The sequence below is a fragment of the Arvicanthis niloticus genome, chromosome 29, assembly GCF_011762505.2.
Source record: "Arvicanthis niloticus isolate mArvNil1 chromosome 29, mArvNil1.pat.X, whole genome shotgun sequence".
In the NCBI taxonomy this organism is placed as follows: Eukaryota; Metazoa; Chordata; class Mammalia; order Rodentia; family Muridae; genus Arvicanthis; species Arvicanthis niloticus.
Window position 1 is genome coordinate 4,435,760 of NC_133437.1, and position 20,530 is coordinate 4,456,289.

Sequence of the window (20,530 nt, forward strand, 5' to 3'; positions counted from 1 at the left end):
CAAAATTTTCTATGGTATCTTCTGCACCTGAGATTCTCTCTTCTATCTCTTGTAGTCTGTTGGTGATGCTTGCATCTATGACTCCTGATCTCTTTCCTAGGTTTTCTATCTCCAGGGTTGTCTCCCTTTGTGGTTTCTTTATTGTTTTTATTTCCCTTTTTAGATCCTAGATGTGAGTCTGTGGTCTTAAGTCAGCACTCCTAGGGAGACTAGCTTTCTCCTGAGTGGGATTTGGGTGGGGAGGGCTTTGGGATAGCCTTAGCTCTTGGGTGAAGATGGAGACCAGAATGATCCTGTCCCCAGCTGCTCTGCTGTTCCTGTGCCCTCTGTGTTCTTAGAGGGTCCTGCTTTGGACAGTTCTTGGAGCAAAAGTGGTGTTCTCACCTCTGGACTTAGGAGTAGTGCACTCCTGGGTGACCAGTTCTCTCCTGGCAGGATTTGGGTGTGGAGGGCCTTAGGTCTGGAACAGCCTTAGGTTCAGGGTGCAGATTAAGACTGGAATCCTTTTTAACCATTTGAAGGCTGTCCTTTCCCAGTGAAATTCTCAGCGCATTTGTTGACTATAAATGTAACAATTTATTTCTGTGCTTTCAAGTCTGCTTCAATGATTTATATGTGTCTTCCTGCCAATATTGCATTATGTTAATAGCTAAAGTTTATAATAGGATCATTTAATTTTTTTTTTGATAGGGTCTCATTGTGTAGGAGTGGCTGGCTTGGAGTTGTTCTTCTGCTCCTCCTTCTTTTCATCTTTCTCTTCCTCCTCCTCCTCCTCTTCTTCCTTCTCCTCCTCCTCTTCCTCCTTTTCCTCTTCTTGTTTCTTCTTTCTAATGTTGGACTCAAATGCAGGGCCTCGGGCTATTGAATGGTGCCCTGAATTGTTTCCTATGCATTCTACTTACTTTGAAATCTGTGTTTTTTACTGATAGTTAACTTTTCCTCAATTTTGCTGCTTGATGTAAACAAAAAAGTATAGTGTAGCTTTAAGATACTTACATTTGGGCCCTGTAGATATTTGTTGTCTGTTCATGAGAATGTAACCACTTTATTGTGGTGTTTATTTCAATTTTGAATGTTTGCTTCTGTAAGGTCAGTATAGGTGTCGCTCTACATACACTTTAAAACAATAGTTAATTTTTTGTGTATGTGTCTGTGTTTGAGTGTGTATGTGTGTACCATGTGTATGCAGTTTTAGAGGATGTCAGAGAGTATTTAATTTCCTGGAACTGGTGTTACAGAAGATTTTGAGCTACGATATTTGTGCTGGGAATCAACCTGGTCATCAGTAAGAGCAGTGACACTCTTAACACTTGAGCCATCTCTCCAGCCGCTCTAGATACATTTTAAACAAATTTTCTTGGCTATAATAGCACAATAGAATGAATCTGTACACCTTTAGTCCTACCATTCAGGAGGCAGAGAGAGGAGGATTTCTGAGTTAAAGGCAGCCTAGTCTACATAGCAAACTCCAAGAGAACCAGGGTTACTTACATAGAAAGACTCTATTCCAAAACCACCACCACCACCACCACCACCACCACCACCACCACCACCACCACCGCCAAGTAATCTTGGCTTCCTTTTGCCCCGTCCCCTTCTTTTGCTGTTTTGTTCTCTTCTGCTTCCATTAGATAGATGACCATAGCAAGAAGGTCCTTGTCCAATGCAGGTCTCCACCTAATTTGTCCCAACTCCACACTTGTAAGAAATAAGCTTCTTTTCTTTAAAAATTACCCAGTCTGTGATGTTCTATTTTTTTTTTTTACGACATGAAAGGGTCTAAAACAATCATTTTCCTGTCCTGATACACAATTCTGAAAGTCCTTTCAACAACAAACCGAATTTCTTTATTTATTGACAGACAGTACATCAGCTGATGTGACAGCAACATGAACAGCACAACTATGACAAGACTCCTTCAGGGCCAGAAGTCAATGAAGAAGATTCACCCAGATTCTAGGTGAATCTTGATTCAAAGATGGTTAAGAAGTCTGTACGTTACCATTGGTAATGGATGTGGATTTGAATACTTCTTCCTGTACCCTTTCTGGAACTGAGAAGCCCTGTACATTAGATTTTCTCACCCTTCTCTGCTTGATGGTCTTGGACTGTTTATTGCAGAGTTTGACTGCATAATTCTTCACTTCATTTATTCTATCTCTGGGTTAAATCTGCTGCTAAAGAAAAATGTTGACTTCTAAAATTTCAGAGATTGTATTTTTCATGTCTAGAAATTTCATTTGGATCATTTTCAAATTGCCTTCTCACTTTTATAGTTTTCTGTCCTTGTGCAGCATTTAAAATGATAGTAAGCATCACTTTATATGATAATGCTAATATTTTTGTCTCTTTTGATTGTTTTTCATATATGACAGTTTTTAATCCCTGCTGCTCTGTGTCTTTGGAAGCCTACCCCTCATAGCCCTTGCAACAATATCTGATGAGTTTTGAAGGCTGATAGTAAAGATGCCTGGTTTTGGAAAGGTTTTTACTGGCACTTGGATTAGCCAGCATCCTAGCTTAGCATTCTCTGGTCACTTTGATGATGAGAACCTGGCCAGCAAATTCCCATAAGTGGGAAGACAAACGTCACTTTCCTTGCCCTCTCTCTCTTAAACATTTCTTCTGTTTGTGTACATCAGAATAGCCTTTATTAAAACTTATGGGAGTCTCTTTCTCTCGGGCCCGTGGCGCCGGCAAGTGTCGTGGTCTTCGTACTGCCCGGAAGCTCCGCAGTCACCGACAGGACCAGAAGTGGCATGACAAACAGTACAAGAAAGCTCACTTGGGCACAGCCCTCAAGGCCAATCCATTTGGGGTTGCCTCTCATGCAAAGGGAATTGTGCTAGAAAAAGTAGGGGTTGAAGCCAAGCAGCCAAATTCTGCCACCAGGAAGTGCGTCAGGGTGCAGCTCATTAAGAACGTCAAGAAGATCACAGCATCCGTGCCCAATGATGGCTGCTTGAACGTCATGGAGGAAAATGATGAAGTTCTGGTTGCTGGATTTGGTCGCAAAGGTCATGCTGTAGGTGACATTCCTGGAGTCCGCTTTAAGGTGGTTAAAGTAGCCATTGTGTCTCTTTTGGCTCTATACAAAGGCAAGAAGGAAAGACCAAGATCATAAAATTTGACAATGGAAACACAGTAATAAATATTCATATTCAAAAAAAAACCCCTAAACCCCCAAAAGCCTTATGGGAATAGGTATAGGGTGTGGGACAGGCTTCAGGCTAGTTCTAAGGCTTAAATTTCATCTATTAGTTACTATTATTATAATTTGCACATGAATATATCTATATCTATATCTATATCTATATCTATATCTATATCTATATCTATATCTATATCTATATCTATATCTATATCTATATCTATATCGATATCGATATCGATATCGATATCGATATCGATATCTATATCTATCTATCTATCTATCTATCTATATGGGGGGATAAAGGCAGGCACACAACAGTGCATGTGCGTACAATAGTGTGTGCACGCACATGCAGTCAGAAGACCATCTTGTGGGATTGTTTCTTTCGTTCCATTTTTTACCTCAGAAATCAGAGTGGAACCCGTTTCCTCATCTGTTATTTGGCCTTTTTAAGTCCAGCTTAATTCAACGAGTATTTCCTTTTTGATTTTTTTCATTTTAGGTGAGCGTTGATTTCTAAAGCCCTGTACTCCCTGTGTCAGGATTGAGGCTTAAAGTTGCCAATGGGTAAATGAATTTAAGGAAAAAACAAGGTCTATATATTTGGTGTTCTGTTTATTAGAGAAGTGAAGAATTTGTTGTTGTTGTTTTTACCTTCCTGTGTCTGCTTCTTACCTTTGGGGGATGGGGGTGGGGGATAGGGGATGGGTGGTCAGGCCTATTGCTCCCTGGGCAGGGCTGGAGGGAAGAAACATTAGCTAGAACCAGTTTCACCCCTACTCTGGAGAGGTAAGGGTTGGGGGCATAGGTCTAGGAAGGGAGCTAAGATATGCAGTCCCAGGGCAGGAGGGGATCCTGTGAATCTCAGGATGAGATTTCTGGGGTTTGGACTGGACTGGACTGGCCTGGACCCAACTCTTGCTCCAGGACTGCTCCTCCTAGTCCCTCAGCTCCCCAGCCTCACAGGTTTTGTTGTTTCACCAAGAATTTTAATCACAGTTGCTCATTTTCTTGAAAGTTCACTTCTTTAAGTGATTATATTTTAAAGAAATTGTTCATTTTCAGATATCAGGGCGTGTGCTTGTCTGATATACTAAAGGTTCTACCTCCATCACCATACAAATGAAATTAGCATGGTTTTAGGAGAATAGATGCAAACTAGTGAGTTTACACTTCTCCAGGGGCATTTGATAATGTCTAAAAAACTTTCTAGACGTTAGAACTGGGGTGAGAAATCCACTGTTATTTAGTTGGGAAAAGACTAATTACACCAACCATGCTCTGCACTCAGTTATCCACAGTGAAACAATTATTTACCTCCGAATCTTAATCATGTCCAGGTCTAAGTAAGCCAAGCTCCATTTCAAACATAACAGTTTAGAAAGAGAGCTTATAATTTCAAAATTTGGAAGGGTTAATGAATTATCACACTTTTACAAATTTTATTTTATGCTAAGTAATTTAAATTAAAATACTTTATTCACACTACAGAAGATTTCCTAAGCAATTTTTTTTTTTGTCTTCATGAACATTACTAATAAGGTCACATTTTTTTCCATGTAATATGTTTTATTCTGATGCTTATTAGCAGAGCTAGGGTGAGAGGAGTGACATGTTAGGTTTATGCGCCAAATTTATAGTGAACAAATGTCAAAATTTTAAGCATAGACAAAATTACAAACATGCTTTGCTATGTGAGAACCTGAGGCAAAGAGAAATCTCAGTAATATTGCTTATTTAAAGTTTTAATATTTTAATACATCATAGATTTTGCCTTGATTTTGACTGACTAAAATACCACAATAAAATATTTATGTGTGAACTGAGTGTGGTGGCTCTAACCTTAGACCTTGGGAGGCTGAGGCATGAGGGTTGCTGTGAGTTCAAGGCTCACCTGGAATCCAGAGTGTGGTCCTATCTGAAAAGCCCCACCAGTGTTTGGGTGTGATGGTTGCTGTTTGTGTTTCTGTTGCTATGATAAGCTCAGTGACCAGAGCAACTTGGGGAAGAAAAGAGGTTCATTTCAGCTTAGAGGTTACAGTTCATCATGAAGGGAGGTCAGGGCAAGGACTCAAGGAATGAGCTTGGAGCAGAGGCATGGAAGAGTGCTGCTTACTGGCTCGATCCTCATGGCTTGCACATCTTGCATTTTTGTACAAAGTAGGACCACCTGCCTAGTGGTGGCACTACTCTCAGTGGGCTGGACACTCTCACTTCAATCATTCCTCAGGAAAACATCTTACAAAATTTCCTATAAGGAATCTGGTGGGAAAATATTCTTAAGTGAGGTTCCCTCTTCCAAGATGACTCTAGCATTAGTCAAGCTGACAAGACAAAACCCCACCAGGATACATGGCAACCTTTATAGGTTTACTGTGAGGTGAAAGTCTTATTTCTCTCATTGCAGTCCTGGCCCTGCTTCTGAGTGAGCTTTTCTGTTAGAGTAGTTCAGATAGGATGAGGAGATTAGGGAAGACCCAAGAATTATTTCTAGTGGAGAATAGGTGCTAGACCTAGTATCTTATTATAGGGTTAGAGAAAAGTTTGAGAGACAATCGTGTTCAAGTTTAATTACATTTAGTTTGAGTACAAATCCTTGTTCAGGGGGCCCAAGGTAAACTGAGAAGGCCTCAATAGGAAACTATCCATATCAATAAAAAAACTCTGTTGGCAATTCTAGCTGGAGAGGGCAAGGTATGTATAAAACAATCAACCAGTGTCATTAGAGAAGAAACATTGCCACCAGGATTAAGACCATTTATATCAGGATCAGAGTTATGATTTTCATTGACAAAGAACAAAAAATCATGGCTTTACTCATGCCGTGGAGGAGAAAAGGGTTATGAGAACGCCTTCGTTTTGACTGAGGTGCATAAACAGCAAGGGAAACCTCAGAAACCTCTTGGAAGCTTTTTGTCTCTCAGGAGGGGTGGGGCTTAGGAGGCAGGAAAGATACTGATGAGCGTTTATCATCCGCATCTCTCAAGTTCCTTCACATCAGCACTCTGAGTAAGTAAACACAGCTGAGCATGCACTGAGGTAGTTTTGGTATTTCCTACCTGGAATGCTCCCTTTGAAGATGGACTCCGGAACCCAGTTACAAAGGTAGGGCAGATCCTGGAGGAGGAGGGTAAAGACATTGCTGGGCTCTCATGTGGGGCAAAGGAAACCCAAGAGAGGGAGTGAAACAAATGCTAATGTTAGAACATATTTTCAATTTCTATTGGTCTAGAAGTATGAGTGTCATCAAGAGTACCCATGTGTGCAACGCAGAGTAGAAGCTCTTCCTGTGCGGTGTTCCCAGATGGTTTCTGCTTCAGAATCTCTCAGTTCTAATAGACTCATAACATTTTTATTATAATTTTCATTGAGCAAAAAAAAAAAAGGTATGTTTTCTTAAGTCTAAATTTTTTTGAAAGAAAACAATTCTTTTGGTTTGCATATTTCTAGAATAAGTTTGTGTTTTAGACTCTAGCACTTTACTGAAATTATAAAAGGTCACTTTTGAAGTAAGGCTGAAAAAATTGTATTAAAACTACCACTATGTGCACTATGAAGAAACACCAAGAGATTCAAAGTAATTTTTTAGTGTCGGAATGTGAAAGAAGTAAGTAGATACTGGCAACCAGATAGTATTTCATGAGAAGCCGCCCCCTCGAGTCTTTGGTGAAACATTAGAGCCACCGTAGAGTATGAGTGTCTTTGCAATGTGCTCTGGAAATGCAAAGAAAGAAATGAAAAGATCCATATGCAACGTAATGGAGAACAGGCTTCCGCACTCCTCTGGAGGTGATGCTCCCTTTGTCTGAGACATGAGTGTGATTGCTTCCTCAGGACACCTGCACCCCATAATCACAAACATTATTCTTGCATAGTCATTACACAAGAGACTGTGCCAGTATAGTTTTAAAACATTCAGAATAAACTGGACACGTAGAAATTTATTGTTACTGACCTCCTTGAATGCATTTATTATGAAGCATGTCCTAGGAACCAGTGATCTTGTTTATTTATTTATTTATTCTATTCATGACAGCCTTGCTAAAAAAAAACTCACAGGTTTTATGGTCTGCCTATGAATATGTTGCTTTATTTTGTATCTGTATCCTTTTATTCTTTTTTGTCAAGGAGGATTTATCCTATTGTATAATAATATTGTTTTAAAGTTTCAGATTGTCATGGTTATTACAGATTATTAAATATTCTCTGTTAATCTATTATAAAAAGGAGATTTTTCTTAGCATCTTTCTCTCTTTTAATTTTTTGTTTAAACTATTTTTGTGAAAATAAAGTTTTTTATACAGTATATTTTGATCACAGTTTCTCTTCTCTCATCTCCTCCCAGACCCGTCCTTGTTTTTCAACAGTTTAGTGCCACATCTTCTTTCTTTGTCTCTTAATAAAATGAACAAATGAGTGAAAAGACAAGCAAGAGTAAAACAAACCAACAGAACAAAGAATTTGTGAAACACACACACATATATACATAGACTCATACACACATGTCTGCATGCATACACATACATACACACACACTCAGACATAAGCAAACAGACTCACACATAGATACAGATACACACATACATAGATACATATACACACAGACTCACACATAGACTGACAATGAGAGAGACACATACACCATAAAAATACAAAATCAGAAAACGTATTATGCAAGTAAAAATCCAGTAAAGTAAAAAATGGCCAATCTCTAAAAGTATTGTTGAGTTGGCCATCTTCTTTTGGGCATGGGATCTGCCCTTAACTGTGGTGTATACCTATTAAGACTCCACAGAGAAAACGGATTTTTTTTTCTTTGTGAGTGGTTGTTAACTGGGAATACTTTCTGAGTTAGGGATGGGGTCTTATGCTTAGCTCCCTTCTCAGCACTTGTATCTCATCTAGTTTGGACTTCTGCAGGTCCTGGGAATGCTGCCGCAAGTCTCTTGTGAGTTTGTATGTGCTTTGGTCCTATTGAGTCTGTAGGGCATTTCTTTGGTGTCTTCCATCCACGCTGGCTCTTAAGATCTTTTTCCCTCTTCCTTGAGCTCTGAGGGGAGGGGTTTGATAAAGGCATCCCATTTAGGACTAAGTGTTGCAAGGTCTCTCATTCCCTGCACATTGTCCATTTGTGAATCTCTATATTAGTTCTCATCCACTGCCACAGGAAGATTCTCCAATGATGGGCAAATGAGATGCTGACCTATGGGCATAGCAGACTATCATTAGGGGTCATTTTATTGATAAGCCTGTTTAGCAGAACAATAGCATTTTATTTTTCCCTAGATTCATGACTATCTAATCTCAGGTTGTTGGCCACTTGAGAAGTGTCAGACATGGGTTCATATCAATCTCATGGAGTGGCCTTAGTCCCAACCAGACAGTGGTGGCTTACTACCACAACATTCGTGCCACTATTGCACCAGAATATCATGAAGATGAGTCACCATTGTAGATCCAAAGGTTCATAGCTGGGTTGATGTTTACCTTTGTCTTCTGGTAGTTTGCAGAGTAGCTTTCAGTACCAAATACAGTAGTGAGCAGGGGTGAAGGCTCTAGGTAGGTACCAGCTCAACTTTTCCATGTTTACTGAGATTTGTAAGTGAGTTAATTGAAAAAAAAAAAAGCTGTAATTAGATTTAGCATATGTTAACAAGACTGAGGCTCATATAAACTCACAGGGATGTTGACAGAATGCACAAGACCTGTAGAAATTCTAGCCAGACAAAACCATACCATGCAGATGTTAAAGTCCCATTCCTAACAAAGATGCTATTTGCAAGGAAAACCTGCTGCCGAGGGAATATGTGTTTTCTCCAATCAAATGACACTGGGCATATTAATTACATTCTATGCTCACGAGTAATTGGCCAACACAAAGTGGATTTAATTTGTATGTGTGTTTTCTGTTGTTGTTTGTTATTTTTAAATTTCTGTTTCTGTTTTGTTTTGTTTTCTGAGATAAGGAAAGCACAGGAAGTTGCATTGGTAGTGAGAAAGTGGAAGATCTGGAAGGAGTTAGGGATGGGAAAGAATACTATTAAAATATATTGTATGGAAAAAGCCAATAAGAAAGAAAAATATCTTACAATAAAAATGTTTATAAAGTAAAAACAATTTCTCTCTGTGTGTGTGCATGTGTGAGTACATGTATGTGTAAATAAATAAATACATACTGTATTTGTCTTTTTGGGTCTGGGTTACCTCGCTCAGGTTGTTTTTTTTGTTTTGTTTTGTTTTGTTTTTTTTCTAGCTCTATCCTTTTACCTGCAAATATCATGATTTTTAGAAAACAGCTGAGTAATATTTCATTGTGTAAATGTACCACATTTCCATTATCCACTCATTTGTTGGTGGGTATCTAGGCTTTCCAATCTCTGGTTATTATGAATAGAGCAGCAATTAGCAAGGTCAAGTGAGTATCACTGTAGTAAGCCATGTATTTTGTTGTCTTGATGTGGAGATTTTTTTGAGTTCTTTACATATTTTAGATAGTAGCCCTCTATTGGATGTGGAGTTGGTAAAGACCTTTTTCTATTCTGTAGTCCGCTGCTTTTTCTGAATTTTGGTGTCTTTTATCATAAAGTAGATTATCAGCTTTATGAGGTTCTATTTATTATTAATTGTTCTTAGTGCCTATGTTATCAGAGTTCTGTTCAGAAAGTCTTTACTTGCATTAATGAGTTCAAGGTCATTAATGAGTTCAAGGTCATTAATGAGTTCAAGGTCATTAATGAGTTCAAGGTCATTCCCTACTTTCTTTTCTGGCAGATTCAGTGTATCTGACCTTATGCTAAGGTCTTTGATGCATTTGGAGTTGAGTTGAGTAGGTTGATAGTTAGGAACTTATTTGCCTTCTTCTACATTCATGCACTCACTTTGACCAGCACAATTTGTGGAAGGTGCTGTCTTTTATTTTTCTAGTGTAAATTTCTGGCTTCTTTGTCTACAATTAGCTGTCCATATTGTATGAACTTATATCTTGGACTTCATTTGAATTCCATTGATCAAAGGGTCTGTTTTTTTTTTTTTTAATGCCAACACCATGCTGTTTTTATTTTTATTATTTTTATTATTTTATGTATATGAATACTGTAGCTGCCTTCAGACACACCAGAAGAGGGCATCAGATTCCATTACAGATGGTTGTGAGCCACCATGTGGCTGCTGGGAATTGAATTCAGAGCCTCTAGAAGAGCAGTTAGTGCTCTTAAAAGCTGAACCATATCTCCAGCCCCACACTATTTTTGCTGTTTTTAATTACTATAGCTCTGTAGTATAGTTTGAGATTGGTCATGGGATACCTTCAGTAGTTCCATTTTAATTCAGAATCATTTTATCTATTCTGGGTTTTTCACACACGTACTTTAAAAAAAAAAAAAAACCTTACCTAATGTATTTATAGTTACATCCATCTCTTTCTTTCTTGATTCCTTTTTAAAGTAATGGTTGTAACAATTCTACAGCTATGGCCAAGAAAAGGTATAATAAACAAAGAAAATCTAGAAAGTTCTGTAGGGAAGGGAGGAAAGAAAAGCCTTAAGCCTTCAATCTATCTCTAAGAAATTCTAAGTTTTAGGAAGGCTTTCTAAAATTCCTTGTTCTAGGAACACAAGTTAACTTTCCAACTTTATTTTCTTCTCTGTAGATGTCATATCAAGGCTTTGCTTCCTAACATTGCATACATTCCCTCTAGAGGAGCTGAATTCTAGGAAACATAACTGGTTTGGTAGTACTGACAACAGAGGATTAATAGTAAGGAGTGATTCTCTAGTGAAGAAGGACTCCCCTTACTATTTATTTATTATGTTTATGTGTATGAGTGCTCTATCTGTATGTACACCTGCATTTCAGAAGAAGACATCAGATCCCGTTAAAGACGATTATGAGCCACCATGTGATTGCTGGGAATTGAACTCAGGACAACTGGAAGAGCAGCTAGTGTTCTTAACCACTGAGCCATCACTCCAGCTGTTCTTCTCTTCCCTTCCCTTCCCTTCCCTTCCCTTCCCTTCCCTTCCCTTCCCTTCCCTTCCCTTCCCTTCCCTTCCCTTCCCTTCCCTTCCCTTCCCTTCCCTCCCCTCCCCTCCCCTCCCCTCCCCTCCCCTCCCCTCCCCTCCCCTCCTCTCCTCTCCTCTCCTCTTCTTTTTTCCCTTCCTTCCTTCCTTCCTTCCTTCCTTCCTTCCTTCCTTCCTTCCTTCCTTCCTTCCTCCTCCTCCTCTTCTTCTTCCTTTCTTTTTCTTTCTTTCTTTCTTTCTTTCTTTCTTTCTTTCTTTCTTTCTTTCGAGATGGAACATTTTAATCTACCAGTGACACTTAACAAGGCATAGGGAGTCACACCTCCCAGACGTTTGTTCAAGGTCAAAGGAAGCAAATACTGATAGAGTGACTGATCCCTTGACTGTAAGTACATGAATAACTTGAGAGGAATCAAGGTACCTTCAGGTCAGCTCTTGTAATTCACCAGCTCCTCAGACTGAAACCACAGGCTGATTTCCTTCTCTACACTCTCCACAGAATCTGAATGCTGCTCTGAATGGCATTCCTGCCTACTGGGATGTAAAAGTCTCCTTGGATGGGCCCAGGCTGTGGAGTTGGTTTCTCCAAGCATCACACAGTCTGTCTTCACAACACTCAGTCCCTCCCAGACCATAAAAGCCACTGGTCCTGAATACATGTATTTCACCAGAACAGTAAAGAAAGGACAATCCTTCATGTTGATGTAGTGCTCAAGAAAGTCCTCTAAAGCTTGTATGAATTTCAAACCAGCAAAGAGTTCCTTCTGTTTAAAATGCTGGATAATTCTCTCACGATTGATCTCCTGCTGGACCCTGTCAGACTTGATAGTAATGAAGGTTTGCTCATTGTTACTTATGGTCCACTTCAGAAGTCAGGTCTTTAACTCAAACGCCTTTCAGTTAGCTTCTGATATATTTAGGAGACTCTCTGATCCTTTTGCTCTTACTGTTTTCCTGCTTCCTCTCCTACAATGTGAATGTGCCCTGAGCCTTAGGTACAAACGTTTTTGGTCAAAATGTCCATTGGAACTTGGCTCCACAACTCTAAATTTTGTTTGGCTGTGTCTTTTTGGAATGGTCTCTGTCATCTGCAGAGAGAAGTTTTCTTAATTGGGTGAGAACTAAAATGATTTGTGGGTATAAGGACAAATGTTAAGATTGTTTTTAGGTGGAGTCTCAGGGGATACACAAACCTTACTCAAGGTTAGGCCTCATGCCCAGCATTAGAGCCCAACACAAACAAACTCAATGGTAGTTTTTGAAAACACACACAAACACACACACACACACACATCCATATATATAGTCTAAATGTATTTGTATATGTATATATATATATTCATGTACATATAGGTATATTGTATATATATATATCAAAATGGTTTGTCTGGTCATGTTTTTATGGTTTTTTTTTTTTTTTTGGCTTGTTTATCTGATGGTTGGTTTGTTCTGTCCTATTTAGGCATCGTTCATTTTATTTTATCTTATTTTATTATTATTGTTTTCTTCATTTATCTTTTTTCGATACCTATTTTTTTAAATGAGAGATACCAAGCAAAGATATGGATTTGGGTGGGTTGGGAGCTGGGACAGATCTGGGACGAGTTAGAGGAGGGGAAACAATAATCAGAATCTATTGTTTGATTGTTTTTAAATTGAAAATAGATTATTCTTTCACACAACCTGTCCTGAGCACAGTTCCCCACATGGACTCATCCTACCTCCCTCCCTCCCCACTTCCAACCATCTCTGTCTTCTTTCAGAAGAGCAAAACTCCAAGAGATGTCAACCAAACATGACAAAACACAATACAATAAGACAAGGCAAAATCCCTTACACTGAGGCTGCACAAGACAAACAGGAGAAAAAGAGTCCCAAGAGCAGGTAAAAGAGTAAAGAACACACTTGTTCCCACAGTTATGAGTTTGACAAAACCACCAAGTTAACAGCTGTAACACGGAAGGCCTAGTCTTCCTAGGCCACATGCTTGTCTGCAAGACTGTATGAGCCCTGCATAGCTGATTCAGTTGCCCATGTTCCTCTGGTGTCCTCCATCTCCTCTGACTCCCACAATATTTCTTTCTTCTCTTCGATGTGATTCAACAAGCTCTGAGAGGAGAAACCTGGTGAAGACCTCCAATTTTGACTTTCCGTCCACATGTTCGTCTGTGGGTCTCTGCATCTGCCTCCATCTGCTGGAGGAAGCCTCTCTAATGAAGATTGGCCAAGGCATTGACCTATGACTATAGCAGAATGCCATTAAGAATCTTCAAGAAGGGTTGGGTATAGGATCTCTCTTGTGGAGTGAGTCTCAAGTTAAATCATACATTGATTTGACATGCCCACAAGTTCTGTGCTACCACTGCTCCAGCAAATCTTTCAAGGGGCTCATTTTTTGGTTCATAGGTACCATAGATTGGTAGGCTTGCTGATTGCTTCCATCTTTTGGAGCTTGCATGGCTTCTTCTGGTGTCAGAAAAAGAAGTCCTCAAGGAGGAGGCATTCAGGTAGTTCCAGCAGAGTGGCCTCTGGGCCCTGTTAGGGACTCACCTTCCACCTTTTACTTGGTAGATAGTTCGGATAAGTTGTGTGTATGTACTACTTTGGTAAAATTTGATATCTTATGTTCAATGAGGAAATTAAGATAATAAATCCATTTACTTATTATTTATCCTTATTACTCAGTAAATAACTCTGAAATGTGACCACTCAGTGTTTTATTCATTGTATGTATTGGTGTTTGTGTGGGTAGTATATGTACATGTTTGTGTGTGTGTAAGTGCTTATGTAAGTGTGTGTGCATGAAGATGAAGTGCTCATGCATGTGTGTGTGCACAAAGGTGAAGGCCAGAGAAACATTGATTTCTTCCTCAATCTCTTTCTACCAAGTCTTCTTGACATAGGATCTCTCACTGAACTTAAAGGTCACAAATTCAGTTAGGCCAGTGAGATCCAGGGATTCTCCTGTCTGTTTCTCTAGTTCTCTACCATGCTTGGCTATTGATGTGGGTCTTGGAAACCTGAACACAGGTTTTCATACTTGTATAACAAGCATTTTACTGGCTGGCTGTCTAGGAAGCACCTGCTTTATTTATGCTTAAACTTTTCACATGGTAAAAGGGAAATCTGGTTATATTTGTGGCTTATTAATACTCTGTGGGAATTAATTAATTAACCAATCTGTTTAAAAAGAATCAACAAAATGATCAAGGCTGCAGCCTTGAGAAGTCAGAGTTCAGAGTTCAGACATGCTGGAATTTTTCCAGGTAAATACATAACACATAGTTTAACTAAAAGATCAGAATTTGAAAATGTAACTAGCTATAACATTGTATGATTTTTGCTGTGTAATAATGACTTAAGATGTAGGGCAATGTAGGAGTTGAGATTGACTTTTCAATTTTATTTGTTTTTATTTTATGTGCATGAGTGGTTTGCTTCCATGTATGTATGTTCACCATGTGTATACCTGGTGCTCTTGGAGGCTAGAAAAGACTGTCATTTGATCCCCTGGGCCTGGACTCACAGTTGTGAGCAGCTGTGACTGTACAAAGAAGTGAACTCAGATGCTCCACAAAGGCAGCAAACTCTTGTCAGCACTGTGCCAACTCTTTAGTCCTGAGATCAATTTTCAATACTCAGGTTGAAAATAGTTGCTTTTCCCCTCTTCCATGTCAGAAGCCATAACCTCACCATTTGGCAGTCAACTGATCGCTGTCATATTTTTTGTGTTAATGCTCGTGTGGACTATACAGAAAATTAAATGATTGATAATTGCCTCATAATCCAAGGGTGAGTTCAACCAGTCAAAAATGTTGAAGCTTTGGCTCAATTGTTTATTTTTATTTTTTCTTGGATATTTTATTTACATTTCAGATGTTATTCCCTTACCCCATTCCCCCCACCCTGCTCAGGAACACCATAATCCATCCCTCTCCTGCTTCTATGAGGATATGCCGCCACCTACTCCGACCACTCCAACCTCCCACCCTCAAATTCCCCCCTACTGGGCATCCAGCCTTCATGGGACCAAGGATCTCCTTTCCCATCTATGTGAACAAGGCCATCCTCCCCTACATATACAGCTAGAGCCATGAGTCCCTCCCTGTATGCTCCCAGGATGGTGGTCTAGATCCTGGAAGCTCTGGTTGGTTGGTATTGTTGCTCTCCCCATGAGGCCACAAACCCTTTCAGCTCCTTCAGTCTTCTCTCTCACTCCTCCATTGGGAACCGCTTGATCAGTTCAATTGTTAGCTGTGAGCATCTGCCTCTGTATATGTTAGACTCTGGCAGACCTCTAAGGACACAACTATATCAGGCTCCTGTCAGCATGCACTTCCTGACATCCACATCAGTGTCTACCTTTGGTGACTGCACATGGGATGGATTCCCAGGTGGAATGGTCTCAAGATGGCCCCTCTTTCAGTTTCTGTCCCACACTTTGTCTCCATATTTGCTCCCTTGAGTATTTTGTTACTCCTTCTAAGAAAGACCTAAGCACCCACACTTGGTCTTCCTTCTTCATAAACTTCATGTGGTCTGTGAGTTGAATCTTGGGTATTTCAAACTTCTGGGCTAATATCCAATTGTCAATGAGTGAATACCATGTGTGTTCTTTTGTGATTGAGTTACCTCACCCAGGATAATTTTTAGTTTCATCCATTTACCTAAGAATTTCTGAAATTCATTGTTTTTAATAGATGAGTAATAATCCATTGTGTAAATGTACAACATTTTTGTATCCATTTCTCTGTTGAAGGACATCTGGGTTCTTTCCAGCTTCTGGCTATTATAAATAAGGCTGCTATAAACATAGTGGAGCAAATGTCCTTGTGATATGTTGGAGCATCTTCTGGGTATATGCCCAGGAGTGGTATAGCTGGGTTCTCAGGTAATGCTATGTCCAATTTTCTGAGGAACTGCCAGACTGATTTCCAGAGTGGTTGCACCATCTTGCAATCTTACCAACAATGGAGCAGTGTTCCTCTTTCTCTACATCCTTACCAGCATCTACTATCACCTAAGTTTTTGATCTTAGCCATTCTTACTGGTGTGAGGTAGAATCTTAGGGTTGTTTTGATTTGCATTTCTCTGATGACTAAGGATGTTGAACATTTCTTTACGTGCTTCTCGGCCATTTGAGTTTCCTCAGTTGAGAATTCTTTGTTTAACTCTGTACCCCATTTTTAATAGGGTTATTTGGTTGTCTGGAGTCTAATTTCTTTAGTTTTTTGTATATATTGAATATTAGCCCTCTATCGGATGTGGGATTGGTAAGAATCTTTCCCCAATTTGTTGGTTGCTGCTTTGTCCTATTGACAGTGTCTTTTGTCTTTCAGAAACTTTGCAATTTTATGAGGTCCTATTTGTCAATTCTTGATCTTAGAGCATAAGCCATTGGTGTTCTGTTCAGGAACTTTTTTCCCTGTGCCCAAGTATTCAAGGTTCCTCCCCACCTTCTTTTCTATTAGTTTCAGTGTATCTGGTTTTATGTGGTGGTCCAGGATCCACTTGGACTTGAGCTTTGTTTAAGGAGATAAGAATGGGTCAATTTGCATTCTTCTACATGTTGTCCTCCAGTTGAACCAGCACCATTTGTTGAAAACGCTATCCTTTTTCCAATGGACAGTTTTAGAGCCTTTGTCAAAGATCAAGTGACCATAGGTGTGTGGTTTCATTTCTGGGTCTTCAGTTCTATTTCATTGATCTTCTTGCCTGTCTCTGTACCAACACCATGCAGTTTTTTTTTTTTTTTTTGTTTTGTTTTGTTTTTTTATCACTATTGCTCTGTAGTACAGCATGAGGTCAGAGATGCTGATTCCCCCAGAAGTTCTTTTATTGTTGAGAATAGTTTTCACTATCCTGGGTTTTTTGTTATTCCAAATGAATTTGCAAATTGCTTTTTCTAACTCTGTGAAGAATTGAGCTGGGATTTTAATGGGGATTGAATTGAATCTATAGATTGCTTTTGGCAAAATGGCCATTTTTACTATGTTAATAATGCCAATCCATGAGCATGGAAGATATTTCCATCTTCACAAATCTTTTTTGATTTCTTTCTTCAGAGACTTGAAGTTCTTATTATATAGATCTTTCACTTGCTTGGATGGATTCACATGAAGGTATTTTATATTATTTGTGACTATTGTGAAGGGTGCCATTTTCCTAATTTCTTTCTCAGCCTGTTTATTTTTTGAGTAGAGGAAGGTTAGTGATTTGTTTGAGTTGATTTTATAACCAGCCAGTTTGTTGAAGTTTTTTTGTTTTTAATCAGATTTTTGGAGTTTTCTGGTGGAAGTTTTGTTTACTTAAGTATACTATCATATCATCTGCAAATAGTGAAATTTTGACTTCTTCCTTTCCTATTTGTATTTTTTTAAATTTCTTTTTGTTGTCTAATTGCTCTAGCTAGGACTTCCAGTACTATACTGAATAGGTAGGGAGAGAGTGGTCAGCCTTGTCTAGTCCCCGATCTTAGTGGGATTGCTTCAAGTTTCTCTCCATTTAGTTTGATGTTGGCTACTGGTTTGCTGTATATTGCTTTTACTATTTTTAGTTATGGTCCTTGAATTCCTGATCTTTCCAAGACTTTTACCATGAAGAGATGTTGAATTTTGTCAAATGCTTTCTCAGCATCTAGTGAAATGATCATGTGGCTTTTTTCTTTGAATTTGTTTATATAGTGGATTACATTGATGTATTTCTGAATATTGAACCAACCCTGCATTCCTGGGATAAAGCCTACTTGATCATGATGGATGATTGTTTTGATGTGTTGTTGGATTTGGTTTGCAAGAATTTTATTGAGTAGTTTTGCATTGATATTCATAAAGGAGATTGTTCTGAAGTTCTCTTTCTTTGTTGGGTCTTTGTGAGGTTTAGGTATGAGTGTGATTGTAGCTTCATAGAATGAATTGGGTAGTGTTCCTTCTGTTTCTATTTTGTGGAATAGTTTGAAGAGAATTGGTATTAAGTCTTCCTTGAAGGTCTGATAGAATTCTGCACTAAAACCATCTTGTCCTGGGCTTTTTTTTTTTTTTTTTTTTTTCTTTTGTAGGGAATCTTTTAATAACTGCTGCTATTTCTTTTAGATTGTTTATCTGATCTTGATTTAACTTTGGTACCTGGTATCTGTCTAGAAAATTGTCCGTTTAATTCAGATTTTCCAGTTTTGTTGAGTATAAACCTGTGCTGTAGGATCTGATAATTTTTTTTAAATTTTCTCAGTTTCTGCTGTTATGTCTCTTTTTTTCAGTTCTGATTTTATTAATTTGGATACTGTCTCTGTGCCCTCTGGTTAGTCTGGCTAAGAGTTTATCTATCTTGTTGATTTTCTCAAAGAACCAGCTCCTGGTTTTGTTGATATTTTGTATAGTTATTTTGGTTTCCACTTGGTTGATTATTTTCTAGTCTGTACTCCTCTTGGTGCTTCTTTTTGTTCTAGAGCTTTCAGGTGTGCTGTCAAGGTGCTAGTGTATGCTCTCCCCAGTTGCTTTTTTGTAGGCACTTAGAGCTGTGAGTTTTCCTCTTAGCACTCTTTTCCTGGAGCCACACAAGTGTTTGTATGATGTTTCCTCATTTTGATTAGATTCTAAAAAGTCTTTAATTTCTTTCTTCATTTTTTTTCTTTGACCAAGTTATCACTGAGTGGAATGTTTTTCAGTTTTCTTTTTTTTTGTCATTATTAAAAACCAGTCTTAGTCTGTGGTGATCTGATAGGATTCAAGAAATTATTTCAGTCTTTTTGTATTTGTTGAGGCCTGTTTTGTGACCAATTATATGGTCTATTGTTGAGAGGGTATCATGAGGTACTAATAAAAAGGTATATTCTTTTGATTTAGGATGAAATGTTCTACAGATATCTGTTAAATCCAGTTGATTCATAACTTCTGTTAATTTCATTATGTCTCTGTTTAGTTTCTGTTTCCATGATCTGTCCATTGCTGAGAGTGGGGTGTTGAAATCCCCACTATTATTGTGTGAGGTGCAATTTGTGCTTTGAGCTTTAGTAAAGTTTCTTTTATGTATGTGATTGCCCTTGCATTTGGAGCATAAATGTCTAGAATTGAGAGTTTATGTTGGTATATTTTTTCTTTGATAAGTATGAAGTGTCCTTCCTTATTGTTTTTGATTACTTTTGGTTGAAAGTCCATTTTATTTGATATTAGAATCACTCCTCCAGCTTGTTTCTTGGGACCATTTGCTTGGAAAATTGTTTTCCATCCTTTTGCTCTGAGGTAGTGTCTGTCTTTGTCACTGAGATATGTTTCTTGTATGCAGCAGAATTCTGGGTCCTGCTTATATATCCAGTCTGACAGTCTATGTCTTTTTATTAGAGAGTTGAGTCCATTGATGTTAAGAGATATTAAGGAAAAATGATTGTTGCTTCCTGTTATTTTTGTTATTAGAGGTGGAATTATATTTGTGTAGCTATCTTCTTTTGGGGTTGTTGGAAGATTACTTCCTTGCTTTTTCTACATTGTAGTTTCCTTCCTTGTGTTAGAATTTTTCATCAATTATCCTTTGAAGTGCTCTATTTGTGGGAAGATATTGTGTAAATTTGGTTTTGTCATGGAATATCTTGGTTTCTCCATCTAGAGTGATTGAGAGTTTTGCTAGGTATAGTAGTCTGGGCTGGTATTTGTGTTCTCTTAGGGTCCGTATAATATCAGTCCAGGATCTTCTGGCTTTTATAGTCTCTGGTGAGAAATCTGGTGTAATTCTTATAGGTCTGTCATTATATGTTACTTTACCTTTTTCCCTTACTGCTTTTAGTATTTTTTCTTTGTTTTGTGTACTTGATGTTTTGATTATTATGGGATGGGAGGAATTTCTTTTCTGGTCTAGTCTATTTGGAGTTCTGTAGGTTTCTTGTGTGTTCATGGACATCTCTTTCTTTAGGTTAGGGAAGTTTTCCTCTATAATTTTGTTGAAGATATTCACTGGCCCTTTAAGTTGGGAATCTTCACTCTCATCTATACCTATTATCCTTAGGTTTGGTCTTCTCATTGTGTCCTGGATTTCCTGGATGTTTTGGGTTAGGAGCTTTCTGCATTTTTTCATTTTCTTTGACAGTTGTGTAAATGTTTTCCATGGTATCTTCTGCATATGAGATTCTCTCTTCTGTCTCTTGTATTCTGTTGGTGATGTCTGCATCTATGACTCCTGATCTTTTTCCTAGGTTTTCTATCTCCAGGGTAGTCTCCCTTTGAGATTTCTTTATTGTTTCTACTTCCATTTGTAGATCCTAGATGGTTTTGTTTAATTTCTTCACCTGTTTGGTTGTGTTTTCTTGCAATTCTTTAAGGGATTTTTGTGTCTCCTCTTTAAGGGCTTCTACCTGTTTGCCTGTGTTCTC

General features: G+C 38.5%; 2 pseudogenes across 3 annotated transcripts in view; one reads left to right on the forward strand and one right to left on the reverse strand.

Moving 5' to 3' along the window:
- The window catches only part of LOC143440347 (small ribosomal subunit protein uS12 pseudogene), a 53,124-nt pseudogene extending 49,294 nt beyond the window's left edge, over window positions 1-3,830 (forward strand). For 2 of the 3 annotated variants that reach the window (XR_013108080.1, XR_013108081.1), the window contains exon 4: window positions 1,862-3,830. The product of XR_013108080.1 is annotated as a small ribosomal subunit protein uS12 pseudogene, transcript variant X1 (transcript). The remainder of the gene's footprint in view (window positions 1-1,861) is intronic. The other variant, XR_013108082.1, reaches the window with a different exon arrangement.
- A 7,770-nt stretch (window positions 3,831-11,600) lies between these two features.
- On the reverse strand, window positions 11,601-15,102 carry LOC143440236 (nucleoside diphosphate kinase A pseudogene; annotated as a pseudogene).
- Window positions 15,103-20,530: the final 5,428 nt, after the last annotated feature.